At 41.4% G+C, this 14,893-nt stretch overlaps 1 protein-coding gene and 1 long non-coding RNA gene across 6 annotated transcripts in view; one reads left to right on the plus strand and one right to left on the minus strand.

Annotated features, from left to right (window-relative positions):
- The window catches only part of Bcl6 (BCL6 transcription repressor), a 49,462-nt gene extending 47,499 nt beyond the window's left edge, over positions 1–1,963 (minus strand). Inside the window, exon 1 of the mRNA XM_031363529.1 lies at positions 1,573–1,963. The gene's annotated coding sequence lies outside the window, so the exon portion shown is untranslated. The remainder of the gene's footprint in view (positions 1–1,572) is intronic.
- Positions 1–14,893, plus strand: part of LOC116085758 — a 127,312-nt gene that overhangs the window by 23,792 nt on the left and 88,627 nt on the right. For all 5 annotated transcript variants that reach the window (XR_004116703.1, XR_004116704.1, XR_004116700.1 and 2 more), the window contains exons 4-5: positions 384–510; positions 1,527–1,651. This is a non-coding gene — a long non-coding RNA (uncharacterized LOC116085758). The remainder of the gene's footprint in view (positions 1–383; positions 511–1,526; positions 1,652–14,893) is intronic.

The following is a 14,893-nucleotide window of genomic DNA, read 5'->3' on the forward strand; positions in this document are numbered from 1 at the left end:
GGAAGTGGAAACTTTTCCCTGCAGGCAGGCACATTAAACTGAACTGTTTTCCCAGAGACTCTGGACTCCAGAGCATGCTGAACTCTAGCAGTCTCCCAGGTGGTGAACTCTGCCAGAAGTGTGATAATGCCTGTGTCAGCTCTTATCATTCTCGCTAGCAACAGAAATATCATAACTGGACATTGATCCTAGAAAGCCTTCTTACTAGTCAAGTTAAAACATAGCTAGCCCTTCAACTAAGACAAGAAATAGCTGAGAAATGCTAACAGGCCTGTTTTGGGTTTGCAAGCTTTTGTTATGGGTCTCAGGAAAGTAATTGTAGCCTAGTGTGTCTTCAAATCAGTCTTAAAATAAATAATACTCTCCTCTCCCTTGATACTTAGGTCCAACTATAGAATCTAGAGACTTATTCCTGATCTAGATTTAAATCATCCCGAGTAAAGAAAATATGTACTGTATTTGATGTTTGTAACCATCATCTATGGACAAGATATTTCACTTTCTGGACTAGTATCCTTGCTGAAAAATTGGGAAAATATTTAACTCATCTTTTTATATCCCACTGTTCAGAAATCAACAGAGTTAACAATATTTGAATATTATCATTTGACCCACATATAATTCTGGTATGGATTGTCAATGACATTAGGGCTTCTCCTCAGAATGAAGTTGATATCTCTCTATCTAATGCTCACATTCTGAATGGTTTGGAGCATGAAGCAAGTGCAAAGAAAAATGCCATGCTTTTCCTGGAAAGCTGTGTTACTTAATCCTCTGCTGGGAGTAAAATCTCCCAGCCACACTGCACAGTCCAAAGCAGACTTGGCTTTGATGTCACCACCCAGCCAATGGGCACTTTCACTTCCCTCTTGTCCCCAACAGACTCAAAGACCTGTGTGTCAGGCTTCCCTGGTGACCATGTCAAACATTTAGGGCCCCTGCTTCAACATCTAGTGCAAACAAAAACCAGAGCCCCCAGCAGAAGAGAGGGGGTGGGAAGAGAAGGATGCAGTGATATTCTTTGGAGGGTCGGGAGCTAATGAGGATTACTTTAATTTAGAGCCAAAGAGTTTTCTTCCATCAGAGTAGAATGTGGCAAACCCAGACAGGAGCAGGAACATGAGCCCAATTCAATGAGTAGGATGTCACCACCCATTTGTGGTTCCCCATAGAACACTAGAGCAAGTCAGGCCCTAACACCTAGCTCTGCTTTGACAAGCATGGGCCTGGCCTTTCAAGTACAATCCTCACAGGGATGGGCCTCTCTTTCCTGACTTGGGCTTAGTCTGAAGCCAAGGCAAGTCCTGTAAAGGCTCCAAGTCTTTCTTGATCCACACAGACGCAGCTGGCCTTCAGATGATCGGTTGGACTATGCTATTCCTTCTTTAGGCCAGTAAATCATTGCAAACCCTAGGTAAACGATAGGAAGATAGAAAAGGAGGCAAGCCGGGCTTCCTAAAGACCCAGAGAAGCAAGAACTGGGCTAGAAGATCTCTCCATCACTTTGTCGTTCCTTAATTCCCAAGTCATTCTCCAAACCCTGAAGTTTAAACCAAGGCTCAACAAGCTTACCAGATCTGGAGAGATGCTGCCAAGACTGCCTCTGGATGCTCCAGCGACCCAACCAGGTGTTCTCCCTGCTACATTCCAGGTAATTCCATACACTTCCTCTTAAGTAGCTGAGTCTCGGATGGATGAGGGAAAGAGCAGTTTCATAGACGACAAAGCCAGAGCTCATCACCCAGCATCATCCGTGAACAGCACAGGAGCAACCAGTCAGTTGATTGACGGAGGTTCTGTTGGCAAGTGCTGCATTTTAAGGAAGTGCAACCTTTTAAATTTTGACCTGGCAGTATGCCGAGAGAAGGAGTGGATTCAAGTGCAAGGAGAATCTGGTGTGCCTAGGCACCAAATGGGCACAAATCAAGCAGGCTTTGGGTTCTCAGAAGATCTGGGAGAAGTGAGTAGGTAATCAGCAGGAACCACAGTGAATACCAGTAAGGTGATCTTGCTCCCTCCTACTTGCCAAGTCCAGGTTTGGGCATGTCAGTTTCCTCTACTGACTTTTTTTTTTTCCCATAATGCTGCAATCTATAGTTAATTGAATTGTATGGCTCAGAGTCCTGGAATACACAAGTCACCAGTACTAAGATTCAACTAGCTATGTACTGCACTGGTGTCTCCCTCTTCTCCGACAGAGCTGCACAGCTTTTTTTTTTTTTTTTAAAGAAAAAAACCCTCAGTATATAGGCTAACACTCCAACTTTCAGAGTTGAGCCTTGTAAGCATGAATATAACTAGAGAGTCATAAAAATTGTTGGGTGCAGAGGGAAGCGAGACATCAGTCTAATCTGAATCTCTAATATACCACATCTACCAAAGCACCCATTTCTTGGGTATCTCTTAAGAGAATAGTATGCTTCTCAAGTTGACTCTTTCTATGTTTTGGCTAAGCTTAGAAGTTGAACAGTTTAACTGGGCTAGAGAGATGGCTCAGCCATTAAAGGCTAGGCTCCCAGCCAAAGAACTTATTTCACAGCTATTTGAACTTATTTACTGGCTCAGTTATTAGAAGAGATATTATCATGGCTTAGAATCAGTTAGGAGTCATACTTAGAGTTTTATGGGACTTCAATTGAGGAAAGTAAGATCTGTGATTGTGCCCCTGCTCCCTTCCAAAAATACATTTATGTTCAGATCAAGAAGGAATGACTATATATGAAACCTAGACTAGCAACAATTCGCACAGGCATCACACTAAGGTATTAATCATGATGAAGGCTTTTGTGAAAACTACAGTCTGCCACAGGGAAGAAGAGTGTGATCAACCCACTTTTAACATTTAAAGGCCTGTTCAACTATAAGAACAATACTGTATCCTTTTGGACACACTAGGACACATTGTGGAAAATCAACATTTCCAGCACCTTAAGTCATCATTCTAATAGATTTCTCCCCCTCCTCCTCTAGTCTTGAACCTATGTCTAAAATTCTGAACACGTAGAATTAGGTTTCTGTTACAGCTTTAGAGGAAAGTTCCCAGTAGAAAGTTGATCTGAGGTCAGAACAACAAGCAGCCAGTCTAAGCTCACACAGCCCATTGAGAGAAAGCCAGAAGTTAGCACATCTTACAACCCTATGGGGTTCCATGAGTAACAAACAAAAAACCATGGAGTGTGTGCCGTGCCGTAAGTAACACATCTAGGGTGTGAGGGTGTGATGGCCTTACTGATAAGGTACTTTCATGGAGAAACTAGAGAAAGTTGTACAGCCATAAATAAACAAGCCAGCCTCCTTTGGCTCTCAAGGTGGCAGCCTTATAAAGCAATATCAGTATAAAAATAAGTAAGAATATCACGAACACAGACTCATGTATCTGCATTCAGACACGCTAGCTTATCACATGAGACCTGCATTCACTCCGTTCCAGGGGCTTTTCATACGTGATTGGCTCTCAGCTTTCCAACACTTCACAGGTTTGCTGTTACTATCGTTCAATAGGCTGAAGCGCATCAGGCACATAGGCAAGCTGTCAGGGCTAAGGTTTGGTCGATGCTACTTTGGCCATGGCTGCTACCAACTCTAAATTGTCTCCAACACGTTTTGAGATCCCCCACAACCATAAACCCTAATATGGTTACTGCTGGCATGGCACAAACTTGAGTTGTTTTTGCTTTAACTCAAGTTCCCATAAAATTAGCCTGGTTATTTCATCTGCTAGTTCAAGAGGCATCTTTCATATTAATTGATATGGTTCTTGTACTTAATGTACTGTATAGAAAATATGGCAAATTAAAATCTTTAGCAGCAAGATGAAATGTATAATAAATAATAAAATAAGAAATAAATACATGAAATTTTGAAAATACTTTTTCAGCATTTATAACTTTAAAAATTTTGTGTCAAAATATGTTTATATTAAAATCAGCTTTTTAATAGATTTAAAATCAGAACATTTTGCATTAAAGCTAGGCTAACATTTGGCTATAAATTACTTATAAAGCTATTATTTTTACAATATATATTTTAATATTTAAAATGTGTTTCTAAATTAATTAGTATTAGATGATTTTATTAAAACATTTACTTTTGAGGTAAGAATAATATTTTCCTGTGTCACAAATAGATCTTGGGTTCTGATAAATTTACTGGTAAGTAAAAGCAAATATAACTTTGTGACTTTAGAAGAATAACTTTCCTGCTGCTCTTAGAGTCGAAGGTGAAATTCATAGACACAGAGCACAGGGTGTGGGCCACGTGATGCTCGGCTATAGAGAACAATGATAAACGGCAGCTCAGGGGAACCTCTCTGTGGGTGATGGGCAGCTGTCATCTTGGCAATAAGGTTGTTAGAAAGTGTATGATAAATAATACCATACGGCTATCTCACATCTGTGTGAGATGTAAACATCTTCTCTTCCTTCTGAAATTCACTGAATACTTCAGTTCAGATTTACAGAGTCATTGTTAAAAGCACCTTAAAAGCAGCCAGCCTTTATTGAGCATTCACTATGACCCAGCCACTGGTCTATGGACTTCACAGGCATCAGCTCCAAATGTTCCTCACAATTCCATGATGGTAAAATGTTTTTGCCTCCACTTTGCCTAGAGCCCACACATGTGCAGCTGCTGCTTAGGGGAAGCTTCACTTAGAGCGGTGGCTCTCAACCTCTGGGTTGAGACCCCAACGAGTCACATATCCGGTATCTTGCATATTTACATTGTGATTAATAACAGTAGCAAAATTTCAGTTATGAAGTAGCAAAGAAAATAATTTTTATGGTTGGGGGAGGGGTCACCACAACAAAAAGGGTCTCAGCATTAGGAAGGTGGAGAACCACTGGTTTAGAGGCAGACAAAGTGAGCCGAGGTCTGAGGGTATCCTAACATTCTGTTTCACTGCCTCTCTAAACCCTGGCAGGCTGACAGGGTCCAAGCTCCCACAAGCACCAAGAAACAAGAACGTAGTCCCTGGTGTGGTAAAGGCCTCTGTGGATTTGTGGTTTAGGTCTCCTTGGTGTCACCATCTTTTCCAGAGAGAGCTTCCCATTTTGATGGGTGAGTCACCTGGCTATTCTTTGTGATCTTCAGCTCAGCTTCCTCTCTGAAGGGAAGCTTATTCATGCTCAGCAGGGGACTTACCTTACTGGCCACCTCTAAGGTTCTGTTGGCCATTCTCTGAGCTCAAACAATTCTTATTCTTTTAGCAACATCTCCTTTCTTAGACTTGAAAAAAAAAAGCCAGTCAATCCCATCTTATCAAAGACAAGTCCCCAAAGAACAGAGCAAATGTCTGATTTATTCTTTATTTTTATACCATCTGCCCAGGACATGGCAGCCTGCTTATACATGCTAGGAGAAAGAGTGAGAGCTAACCAGGCACAACAGGCTCCCTCTAAGTCCTCCAGGCTATGCTCACTGCGCAGCCACTATCTAGAAAGAACTTGAGGCTCTGCGTGGAGCAGAGACAGGCACATCTTTGAAGACTGGCAGGTTCCTCCCCGTCTACTTGTTCCTTCCTTGTTTGATTGATGAGCATTTTGGGATTGCTTCCTACCCAACCCATGTGTGTGGAGGCATGGGTGAGAAAACAAGTGAGACAACCTCTGGCTCCAATTTGACTTTCCTGCTTAACAGTTATGAACATAGATACCTTTTCAACCCATCTGAGCTTCTCGACGTCAACTGTTGTCTCTTAGCATTTGCTTGGCAACAAAAACAAAGACAAACTGTTGACCTCAGAGGACTTGCATCCATGGGAAGAAAACAACCACGATGTGGGATACAAATAAAATGGCCAGAGCGATTCACATTGAGTTTGAAATGACAACAAGAGGAATTGGGAGAGGGAGAATTTTTCTTGGGGAAGATTAAGAGGATCTGGACAGGAAAACAAGTCAGAGAAAGATATTCCCAAAAGTAGAAAAAGTGAGCAATTAATAAGTAGGCATAAAGGGGATGGACTGAGACAGCCTAGTATAAAATCCTTCCTTGACTACCACGTGGGAGAGTATTTAAAGATCTTCACAGCACTAGGGCTCTGTTCTGATAGTCCAGGGGTATTTCTATGGATTTACCTGATTCGTTCATTGCTTGTATTCTTATCAACCGTGGGTGGTATGACATCTGTACTCTCACCTCTTGGAGGTTCTAAAGAATATTTTTATGTTTTATTCATATGTTTCTGTATAAGTGAATACTGCTACTTCCCATGAAGGCTTGAGGAAGATATCTGATCTTCCGGAACTGGAGTTACAGCTGGTTGTAAGCTGCCAAACATGGTGCTGGGAATCAAACTCATGTCCTCTGGAAGAACAGTGAGCACTCTGGTGTTTCTCCTTCTCATACATCTTAGATTTTCAGTAATATATAGTCTTTCCTGCTTAGAGAACTTGATTACCTCCCAATGTGCTTTTACATTCATGTGTTGCTTTGGTGATGTCATAGCCATTGTGTAGCTTGAGGGATGACATAATCTGACTAAGAAGGTTGGGCTCTCTGGTAGAGGTGAGGCCAATTTACCAATAAGGAAAAGCACATACGGAGTTAAGATAACTTATCTGCAGCCACAGCAGGCATGTGGCTCATCTAAGATGTGAACTTCATTGTTTCTGGTTTCAGGGGTCTTTTCTGGAGTGGGACTTTGGAATGCAGACATGCTAGAGTTACAGATGCCACATAGCCTGAGTGTCAGTGGAGACATTTGGACAGCAGGTGTGTGATCTACAGTACTTAAGTGCTATGAAAATGAAATCAGCTGTAGATATTTTCTTGCTTCTTGGCGAAACCTATTGGTTACCTTTCTTCTGGCTTCATCCCAGCTTCTTTAAAGGACATCAGAAGAAATTGTTATTGACCAGACTCTGGGGTTATTTATAATGGCTATTCAATCTCTCTGTTTTGCTGATCTCCATGGAAGAGCTGTGTTCTTAATCTGAACCTTTGACAATCAAAAGCCAAGTTTGCTTTATTTAGACTTTAGGACATTGGTTTTGTTTTTGTTTGCTTGTTTGTTTGTTGTTGTTGTTTTGTTTTTGTTTTATTTGGTTTTTTGTTTTTGGTGAGGAACTCAAAGTACCCTGTACTCAAAGTCTTGGTCTTTTAAAGAATTTACCTCTTTTTATTCCAAACTGAACATTCTTTTTTATTTCTTCCCATAGCGAATATATGGAATAGCAATTTAATTAAGAACCAATTTTTGAAGCAGGCAGTGGTGATGCATGCCTTTAATCCCAGCACTTGAGAAGCAGAGGCAGGTGGATCTCTGTGAATTTGAGGCCAGCCTGGTCTACAGAGTGAGTTCTAGGACAGACAGGGTTGCATAGAGAAACCCGTCTCAATAAACCAGCAAACAAAAAGAACCAATTTTATAGCATACCCCAGAGGAAATTTACTGAAATGTAAATTATTTATGTTAAACAACTTGAATATGCTCATCCAATAGTTTGTCTAAACCTCTGTGAGTTTCAGTTTTTGTTTTTGTGTTCTGTGATGTCTAAAGCTTGCACATTAGTCCTCATACACAGAAAGTGATAGGTTGTTTTATTAAATGATTTGTTAGTAATCATGCACATGTCTTTCTGTGAAGGGCATATCTATCATATATATATGTATGTGTATATATGTGTATGTATATATATGTATATATATGCATATATGCATAGATATGTTGCTTAAATATTATTCACAATCCTGACTTCTAACCACCATTTCCTCATACAGATATACACAGTCATACATACACACACAGAGAGAGACACACATGTAGATACACACAAACACATAGATATACACACACATACATACACACACAGACACATACTCAGGCACACACACACACAGATGCACACACAATTATGCAGACATTTGCACACAAAGTCACACATACAAACAGATGCACACATACACAGACACAAAGTCATACATACCCAGACACATATGCACATAGACATGCACATATACAAATAAGTACATGCCCAGACACACACATACACACACAGATTCATAGACTCACAAATGATGAGCTATATCTTGCCTGCTTTTCATATGTGCTGGATTGCAAATCTGCAAGTCACCCATGACATTTGGATGTTTTCTTTTGATGGGGGGATATAATTGGTCTTTTTATTCAACTGTTACATAATCAAGCTGTACATTTTGCATCTTAGTTTTCTCTCTAAAAATGGAAACAATAGACTCTACCTTTTCTAGAATCGAATGGAATGATGGGAAATGAAAAACTTAGGCCAGTCTCTGATACGTGCTCAATAGATATTTGTTAATATGTGAACAGTATGTTTTTGTCTAGATTAAAGGAGGGATATAATGACATGATAAGCTATAAATAAAGCCTTGGTATTAGGTCAGGTATAAAACTTCAATAATTTCCAAAATTTATTTTTGCATTTATTGTTCATAGACTGACCCTTTTAGCAAGGTATTACAAAGGCTTACAGGAGGCTGGAGAGATGCGTTAGCATGTAAGAGTCTCCCTGCTTTTCCATAGGACAAGTGTGGTTCCTGGCATCTGTATCAGATGATTCACAACTGCCTAGAATTCCAGCTCCAGGGGATTTTATGTCCTCTTCTGGCTTCTACAGGCACTGGCACACATGCAGCCTATACTTACTCAAATGCACGTACATAAATTGAAAGCAATCTTAAGAAGATCAAGAAAGGGCTCACAAAGAAAATAAAAAAGCCCTATGTAAACAATATCCTAGTTAACCTATAAATTAGAAGAGCCAGGGTCATTATTTTGCAAGGTCTTCCCTAGCTGTCCTGTCTGTCACAGACTCCCTGGTTGAAGCTTGAACCTTATATCTCTTAATCCTTAGTTTTCACAACTGTTTGGGAGGTGTTATCATTTCTCAGATCTGAGGGGGAGGGAAGTGACTTGCCCTAGTTCTCACCACTTTGTGTGTGGTTAGGCTTACAGAAATGTTCCAGAACCTAAGATCACAGGGCCACCACCCCCAGGGAAGAGCCAGGAGTCAATTACCCCTTGGGTGAACTTCAACCACCAGGGTTCCCTTCTCAAGGTCAAAGCTATGCTGAGGGGGCACTCAGGCAATAACCCACTCTGGCACTTGGCAGGTCTGATCCAAATCTTGGCTCTATTGCTTTCTAGCTGTGTGACCTGGAGCAGCTAACACAGTTCCCCCCACCACCCCCCGACCCCCAGTTTTGGTGACTAGTCTGTAAAGTGAAACAGTGAGTCTTTATGATTTCTGTGGAGATGGCACTTACCATGCGGAGGGCAGTTGCAACGTTACCACGTATTGGGATACTAAGCTAGATACGAAACTCTGTCTTTGGCCTTGAAGGCCTTGAGGCTGGACAGTCTTGGCTGTTAGACACTTACTCAGAAAGAAGGTCTGAGTGTTGAAGCAGAGAGAATGTCCAAAGAGGGAAATCCAAGCTAAAGAGAAAGGAGGGTAAATGAGAGAAATGCGAGCAATGTGAGCCTGAGGCTGCTCAGCCCTTTGGACCTGGCAAGAGTCCGTGGAGTACTGGAAAGAATGAAATTGGGGTCTAAAGATCGAAGTTCAAGATCAATTGTTAATTTAGCTGCACAGTAACAGGACCCTTCCTTTTAGCTCTGGTTTACTAGCTAAGAAATAAAATGCGTCAAGAATTAAGTTTCCTGTCATTCTTTTTTTTGTTGTTTTGTTTTGTTTTTCGAGACAGGTTTTCTCTGTGTAGCTCTGGCTGCCCTGGAACTCACTCTGTAGACCAGGCTGGCCTCAAAATCAGAAATCTGCCTGCCTCTGCCTCCCAAGTCCTGGGATTAAAGGTGCGCGCCACCACTGCTGGGCATTCTTAATATTTGGTCACAAGTTCCAGGGAGCGCAGGTGAAGGGAGATGAAGTTGTGGGTGTGTCTATTTTAGCTCATTAGTGTTAACTGACTTGAAATACTGCCTACTTTACAAACAACCTGGTCCTGAGGTATATGCATATCTTTCGGAAATAAAGGTCATTGTTCACCTTGATTCCAACCTTTCTATTGCAACAAACTGGAAAGACATGTCTAAATCAGGCAAGAGTTAAATCTACCAGCGTCTCGGAACCGTCACATGCCCTTGAGACAATAAGGAAACAGGTTGGATCCCCGGATTTGCAACTGTGCTATCCTTGGAATGATCGATCAAGTAAACCAGCCATGGCAGTGCCTCTCTCTGACAGCAGGAAGTCCATCAAAGAGGAATAGAGAAAGGGGGAGAGGAATAGAGTCAGGAGGAAGAGGAGGCAGAGGGGAAAGGGTAGAGAAGAGAAGGAAGAAGGAATTGCTGCCCAGCAGTTCACATTTGGCAAAGCTCCTCAGCTAATGTTCTCCTGTTCTGATTCAGTCATCTCCTGATTACTAAACTACCCCAGAAGGAAAAATAAAAGTCTATTGACCCAGAATGGTTGACAAAGGCCATGTAGAACTGACTTCACGCTAGGTTCTCCTTGTTCCTAATACACTCCCTGCATTGATGTGGATTTGTGTAGGGCTAGTCTTCGCTGGTGTTCTAGGGATACTCTCAGGACAAGACCTTCATAATATTCAGGCTGACTCTAAATCTGAGGTTCAACATTTTATACATTACAAGGTGCCCAGTGAATCAGTGAACAAACCTCCAAGGGTAGCCCCTAAAATCATAAAATCAGATTCCTTCATCCCCCAGCTTTGTTCTCCCGTGAGATTTGGGTGAGACTGTCTACCAGACATGACCACTAATCTTTTCAGGAATCGGTTAAGGCCCTGGATAATGGCTTTCAGTCACTTACTGAACAATTTACTCAGGTCAGGGTCTGGTCTACTTTGAGGAGCTAACACTGCTCATTTTGAGGTGGTTAGGCAGGAATTGTTTGTGACTCATTTTGCAAAAGAGACAACTTGGTCTGGGGAAGTGTGTAAACTCAGTGGGAAGCAATTGAGTGTAGATTTGAATCTCCAGCTGAGACTCAGAACCCTGTTCCCAGAGCTCACATACTGCCTGCATCTTTGACACCTACAGGCACTTTAGTCTAGCTTAAGAAGAACACAGACTGCCTCAGCACAAACCACCTGCTAATGATAACACCCATAAACCAAGATAATGTACACAAAGAACGCAGTTCCATTGCACCTGTACCTGTCCAATTGTTTACTCAGACAGAAAACGATGCTTATCTGGACTTGATAGGATGATGGTGCTCATGTTGTGAGGAAGTGCTAGGACTTCTGGGTTGTTAGGTCTAGCAATTGTCCTCTTGACCAATCTATCCTTCAGGAGTGTCCTGGAATTTTCCATGCTAAGTAACATGAAGCAAAAATTGGGCTGGAGAACTTACTCAATGGTAAAAGGTGCTGGCTCCTCTCTTAGGGGACCCAAGTTCAGTACCCAGCACACTTAGACAGTTCATAAGCAAAAGCACTTATTGTTCCAGATCCCAGGGATTCAATACTCTCTCTCTTTCCCTCACAAGCACACACATACATACAAGCCATGAACACACACATAAGTAAAAAAAATAAATCTTTTAAACAGACAAACAAAAGAATATTCGAATATTCAGAATGATCTACTTGTTTTCATAGGTTAACTTGATATCTTTGTGTGTCAATATTTGGACCACTAAAAGCCAGTAATTGGAAAAATTAATTGATTGGTTAACTGCATATAGCTCCTCACGGAGGGAGTGGGACCTGTGTGCTCTCCCCATCCATGAAGGAATGTTGATGGACCTATCTTGGGCAGGTAGCTGTGGCTGACATGAGTGTACTAGCCATGCACGCCTTAAAGACAGCAATTCCTAGAACTATCCTGTAGTTCTTTCTACCTTTCTACTCCTTCAGTCATTATGTTCTCTGAACCTTGGAGCAGGTACTATAGATGTGCCATTTCGGGCTGAGTACTCAACTATCATTTATTAGCTACTGACCACATATGGGTCGTTCTACCTGCCATTTACTTTCTATTTACTTTCTACAGTAAATAGAAGATTTTTTTTTCTGACCGAGGCTGAAAGCATTACCTTGCCTGAGTGTTGTCTGTCATCTCCCTACAATACTGTTTTAGTTTTTTTTTTTTAAAAAGTATTTATGATCATGTGCTTAAATAATGTATGTATCTGGGCATGCACCTGCTCTGGAATGCATGTGGAGGTCAGAAGAGAATTTTACAAGTCAGCCCCTCCTTCTACCTTTGTGTGGGTTGCAGGAATTGAACATGGGTTGTCAGGCTTGCTCTGCAAGCGCTTTATCTGCTGAGCCATCTCTTCTGCCCCAGACAGTCTTAATGAACAAAAATCTGACACCCAAATAAAGCCGGCTTATAAAAATGTGTCTCACACTAAATATCCTTCTGTTTGTTGTCTTTCTGGTTTTGATTTTTCTTTCTGAGACAGGCTTTACTATAACCCACAGTGGCCTCAAACTTTCTACGAAGTCAGGAATGAACTTGAAGTCCCAACCTGTCTGCCTCTGTGTCCTGAGAGCTTGGGATTCCAGTCAGGTACCACCACTCCCAGCTGAACTGTCTTTCATTAAGTATTTACCTAGTACCTCCATAGTCTATATGTATTTTTAAGAAGTAGAAACACAGAATTGGATAAATGCGGCAGATGCATTCTTCAAACTTACAGAGTTGATATTTAGAAAGAGAAGAACAAAGAATGACACAAATGGAAGACACAGTAGGGTTTGCTGAGGTCAGTTTTCAGTCCATGTTAATAAAAACACAAAACCACAGGCCTTTCTTTAAGGAGTGCTAATTGGAGAAAAGCTCTGTTTGCATTGGGGGAAAGGTGTTGTCATTCTGGGTGATTCTTTAGAAGAATACTGTTTCAGTGTCTTCTTACACTTGGAGTAATTCAAAATAAGCCATGGGCCCATGCTTAGGAAAGAACTTAGAGGAACTCTCTAATCAATCTAACAAAATGCTTCAAAATGAGCAGATCAAGGCCTCTTTGTAAAATGGGGGTTCAGAGGCTTGAAAAGCATTTGATTCTCCTAAATCCTAGAGACATTTTTGTCATAAATTCACAGCATTCATTGTCCTGTTTTGGGGGTAGGAGCACAACCTGCCCTCTGGGGGATCATGCTCCAGGATGACTGAAATCTATAATCTGAAGGGAAAGTAGCATTCCTTCCGCCTGATGGGTCTTGGTGCTTTGCCTTTGGAGATTAAACCCAGGACCATGAGGGCAAAGCAAGAGTGCTGTCATTGAGCTAGACCCTCAGCCTTTATCTTATTCATTTCTATGAATCAAAATTTTCTGTCTTTGGAAGTTGAACTCAAAGGTTACCAACTGACAATGAAGATTCCTGTTCCTAACATCTGTCAAACTGGCCATCCTCTTGCCCCAGAGTACTATGGCCATTCGACTAGCATGGTTGAAATGCATGTACCTGACATTGTCCTCTGTTGAGGTTCCTGAGGTTGAGGTTATGCCTAAGTCACTTGCTTACTCTGCCTTGTGACATACAGGGTTTTTGCTTGGTGACAGAGCTATGTTCTGTTTGCCATTCCTTGGTGACTTTGTAAGGCAGGACCTAGGTTCAGCTGCCCTGACTGAGATCCAAAATAAGTAAGGCTAAAACAACAAAGTGGTTTCCTTCTCATTTACATTGCCAAAATCGCCATGAGGAGGGAATGGCTTATTGCCACGCTGTATAGCTCTGGAAAGCCAGGCCTGGCCATCTTTGGCCATCTCAGCTAATGACTCAACCAGATTGGAGCAGCAGCCATCTTGTTGGTCTGTCACACAGCTGACTGGAGGACAGACACTGTGAATATTAAATAAGAAAGTTCTTGTAAAGTTCTCATGATAATTATTTTAACCTAAGATATGTAGGTATAAAACAGAACAGAAAGCAGGAGAAGGAAGTGGCTGTAAATACTCCCAGCCATCTAGGGGAACTGAATTTGATTCTAAGCTTCTTGGAAACTAAGCAGAAAAAAGAGAACACATTGGGTCAGTGGATTTCTCTTTCTAAAGAGACAAAACTTGTGAAGTCATCTGCTGGAGAAACCAGATTTTCATGGTTATTAAAATAAAAATAGCATTCTGCCCTCCCCCAGTTGGAGTTTAAGTATAATAATGTCTCTCATAGTGATAATGGAGGGGTAGAGAGAAGACCAGAAGAAGGAGAAGAGGAGGAGGAGGAGGAAAAGGAGAGGAGGAGGAGGAGGAGGAGGAGGAGAGAAAGAGAGAGAGAGAGAGAGAGAGAGAGAGAGAGAGAGAGAGAGAGAGAGAGAGAGAGAGAGAGAAGTACCAAGTCTCTCTAAGGCATCCAGCACAGACTCTCTGCACTGCCTGCTCCCCTCTCTGGTCTTGGCTTCTGCTGTTACCCTCTATCATAAATGCTATCGTGAAGGACAATATTAAGTTGGTCCTGGCTCTGACTCTGCCCCAGTATTTATCTGCTAGTCATTCTTAATCATCTGAAGCACTTGACCTTAAATAAATCATGCCCTTTAATTTTTTTGAATAAAACTTTACTGGTTTTATTCCTGATCATGTGAAGTGTTCTTTCTTGATTTCCCTTAAGACTAGTTGGTTCCCATTCTTCTTTTAAATATTGGCAACCTCCTGGCTTTCTTTTTCTGGGCTCCTCCCTTCCTTCCTTGCTTCCCTCCCTTCCTTCTTACCTTTCTGTTTTTAACTCTTTCCTTGCTTCTCCCCCTTTCTAGGAAATGCCATCTGCCCTTATGACTTTAATTTATTCTCTAGATTTTAATAATTTCTAGTTTTAACTTCACATTACAATATACAATTGAGTTAACTCTTTAGATTTTTATATTTGAATTATTTATATGTGTTTATACTTGTCCATGTTTGTCTGTGTGGGTATATACACACGTATATTAAGATGCCTGTGAAGGTCAGAAGAGGACACTGGATCTTCTGAAACTGGACCA

Source organism: Mastomys coucha, unplaced genomic scaffold (assembly GCF_008632895.1).
Source record: "Mastomys coucha isolate ucsf_1 unplaced genomic scaffold, UCSF_Mcou_1 pScaffold12, whole genome shotgun sequence".
Classification (NCBI taxonomy): domain Eukaryota; kingdom Metazoa; phylum Chordata; class Mammalia; order Rodentia; family Muridae; genus Mastomys; species Mastomys coucha.